Raw genomic sequence first — 3,559 nt, 5'->3', positions numbered from 1 at the left:
ATGAGATTTCAATTATCAATATTTATGCACCCAACCAGAATGCACCTCAATTTATAAGAGATACTCTAATAGACATGAGCAACTTGATTTCTCCCAGCTCCATTATAGTCAGACATTTTAATACTCCTTTGGCAAAGTTGGATAAATCCTCCAACAAGAAGCTCAGCAAAGAAATTTTAGATTTAAACTTAACCATTCAGCATTTGGATTTAACAGACATCTACAGAGCATTTCATCCTAACAAAACTAAATACACATTTTTCTCATCAGCCCACAGAACATACTCTAAAATTGACCACATCTTAGGCCACAAGTCTAACCTCAGCAAATTTAAAAGAATAGAAATTATTTGATACATCTTCTCAGACCATCATGGAATAAAAGTTAAACTCAGTAACAACAGGAATCTGCAGGCTCATACAGGAACATGGAAGCTAAATAACCTTATGCTGAATGATAGGTGAGTCAGAGATGATATCAAGAAGGAAATTACCAAATTTTTGGAACAAAACGATAATGAAGACACAAGTAACCTGAACCTCTGGGATACTGCAAAGGCAGTCCTAAGAGGGAAATTTATAGCACTGCAAGCCTTCCTTAAGAAAATGGAAAGAGAGGAGATTGCACTTGGATTTAAAAAAAATACACATGTGTAAGGCTGGGTGAGATGGCTCACTCCTGTAATCCCTGCCTTCTGGGAGGCCAAGGTGGGTGGATTGCCTGAGTTCAGGAGTTCAAGACCAGCCAGAGCAAGACCCAGACCCTGTCTCTAAAAATAGACAGGTGTTGTGGTGTAGTCTTGGCCTGTAGTCCCAGCTACTTGGGAGGCAGAGGCAAGAGAATTGCTTAAGCCCAAGAGTTTGAGGTTGCTGTGAGCCATGACTCCACAGCAGTCTACCAAGGGTGACAAAAGGAAACTGTGTCTCAAAAAGAAAGAAAAAAAACACATGCGTGTATACATTACAATATATGTGCCATCTTTCTATTTTATTTTATATTTTATTTTTGAGATAGAGTCTTGCTCTGTTGCCTGAGTAGAGTGTGGTGGCATCAACATAGCCTGCAACAACCTCAGTCTCTTGGGCTCAAGTGATCTTCCTGCCTCAGCCTCCAAGTAGCTGGGACTACAGGCATGAGCCACAAGGCCTGGCTAGTTTTTCTGTTTTTAGCAGAAACGGGGTCTTGCTCTTGCTCAGGCTAGTCTTGAACTCCTACGCTCAAGCAATCTACCTGCCTCCGCCTGCTTGAGTGTTAGGATTATGGGCGTCAGCCACCCCACCCAGCCTTAACTTTCCTTTTAGAAGGAGAAAAGTCTGAGTGCCCCCCTCTCATGGGATATGTTGTCTCTGGGGAACATTCTACCAACTCATGGCAGGTGCAAGTGTGGACTATGGCCACGAGCAGGTTCAGAGCTCACAGGATGGAAGCTAGGCCATGGCCACTGCAGCCGTTAGGGCTCTAACTACTTGATTAAGGTAGGAGATGCTTTCATGGCAAAATTCTTCTACGGCCAGCTCTCAGACTCTCTGGGACAGACATAAACCAAGAAAAATGAGTCAGATGCAGAATCTGACGTTTTCTACTCCTACCCCCTGCTGGCAACAAAAAGTATTGTATGTTTAAAACTTTTCTTTGTGGTGCCAATCTGGGTAATAGCAATCTGAAGGAAAACTGCCTCCGCCTGGGAGGATAAGTTGAATGACAAATGAATTGAGGCAGAGAAAAAAGGGAGGTGAGAGAGAAAATCTGGCATCAGGAGAGGTTGGGGGAAATAGAGAGAAGGAGGAGATATAATTGGCCAGCGAACTTGAGAGTGAGAATGCAGTCCAAACGTTATTTTTAAGGAGCTTTGTTGGAGATTTAATATACACTCCTACCTTTGGCATTTTCTTAAAAGACAGAAAGATTTTTTCTATTCTATTTTTTGGCTGGACTGAACCAGAGCCAAGACTGGACCGTGTAGGATCCTAGGTTTATTTTGGTTACATAAGTAAGTTTCCCTCCTTGCTAAAATGTGGAATAGTCAAGGCCATGGATGTTTTTTCACTCCCATTTTGTCAGCTGCTTGAGTTTCTATTCTGAGGGGTGCTAACTGTTAAACATTGTTATGCACTCGTGTTCCCTAAATAACTTTTAATTAGGTTTAATTTGGACTGAGAATGTTCTACTGTTGACATCATGACAGGAATTAGCAAAAATAAAATTAATGAAGAATTCACTTCAGGAAAAAACATGCACTAATATGACAATATTTTATGTCTATCTTAGAAGAGACGAAGATAAATTACATTTTTATTTTGTGTTTAAATGATTTTCTTTAAAGCAGTATTGCATTGGTAAAGTGGTTACTTAAACATAATTTTTTACCTCTCATGCATTTTTTTCTTTCTTTTTTTTTTTTTTCCACAAATGGTCAGGGAACTTTATTTTAATAAAAATGTCTTCTTTTTGATTTGGTCCCTTCCCCCACCACTAGAAAGCTGCTTTATCATTAAAAAGCACTCGATTTATTTAGACATATTCTTCTGTAACTTCTTCCAGCGTCACAACACCCCTGGGTATTTTTCACTTCTCTTCAAACGCTTTTCTCAGGAGAATCTGCATCACTGCCTCTGTTCTTGCCTCTTTATCTCCTTCAGTGAGAAGGTCCAACGTATCCCCGCCTTCCACAATGTTCCCCCATTCAGCCTGAGTTCACCTTTGTAGAATGCATCTTCCACCTGGTTCCTCCCAATGTCCAGGTCTGACTTCGGGATAACACGGAAATGATGGCACTACTTTCTCCGGGTCTTTGTCATCTCTGACCACGCCAAGGTCATCCTCAAACTCCTCTTCTGCCTCACTCATTTCCTCATGATCCTTCTCTGTATCAGAGTCCTCTTCATCTTCTACTTTTTTGTGGAGACTTTTTATTATTTTTTTTGTTTTTGCAGTTTTTGGCCAGGGCTGGGTTTGAACCCACCACCTCCGGTATATGCCACCGGCACCCTATTCCTTGAGCCACAGGTGCCACCTGAGACTTTTTAGTAGAAAGATTTTTAGTAGATTTTTAGAGCTTATATTACTTTTCAGTCTTATGAAAAATGGAAAAGTATCTTCAGGAGATATTTCTTTTTCTTTTTTTTTTTTTAGAGACAGAGTCTCACTTAATCACCCTCGGTAGAGTGCTGTGGTGTCGCAGCTCACAGCAACCTCCAACTCCTGGGCTGAGGTGATTCTCTTGCCTCAGACTCCCAAGTAGCTGGGACTACAGGTGCCGACCACAATGCCTGGCTATTTTTTGTTGCAGTTTGGCCAGGGCTGGGTTCGAACCCGCCACCCTCAGTATATGGGGTCAGTGCCCTACTCATTGAGCCACAGGAGCCACCCTCTGTTTTATTTTTTCAATAGAGACAGGGTCTCGCTCTTGCTCAGGCTGGTCTCTGAACTCCTGAGCTCAGGCAATCCACCCGCCTCAGCCTCTCAGAGTGCTGGGATCCTTTTCTGTTCTTTAAAACAATGTCGTTAGTTGTCCACCAACCATTAGTGCATAACCCTTTGGCTTTTTTTTTTTTTTTTT

The 3,559-nt window shown here is 41.7% G+C and overlaps 1 pseudogene; it reads right to left on the bottom strand.

The window, feature by feature from the left end:
• Positions 1–2,507: 2,507 nt before the first annotated feature.
• Positions 2,508–3,559, bottom strand: part of LOC111725814 — a 3,333-nt pseudogene continuing 2,281 nt past the window's right edge.

This window comes from Otolemur garnettii, unplaced genomic scaffold (genome assembly GCF_000181295.1).
Source record: "Otolemur garnettii isolate 467f Iridium unplaced genomic scaffold, OtoGar3 scaffold00048, whole genome shotgun sequence".
Classification (NCBI taxonomy): Eukaryota; Metazoa; Chordata; class Mammalia; order Primates; family Galagidae; genus Otolemur; species Otolemur garnettii.
Note: the sequence above shows the minus strand (reverse complement) of the source record. Positions and strands in the feature narration are given on the sequence as shown.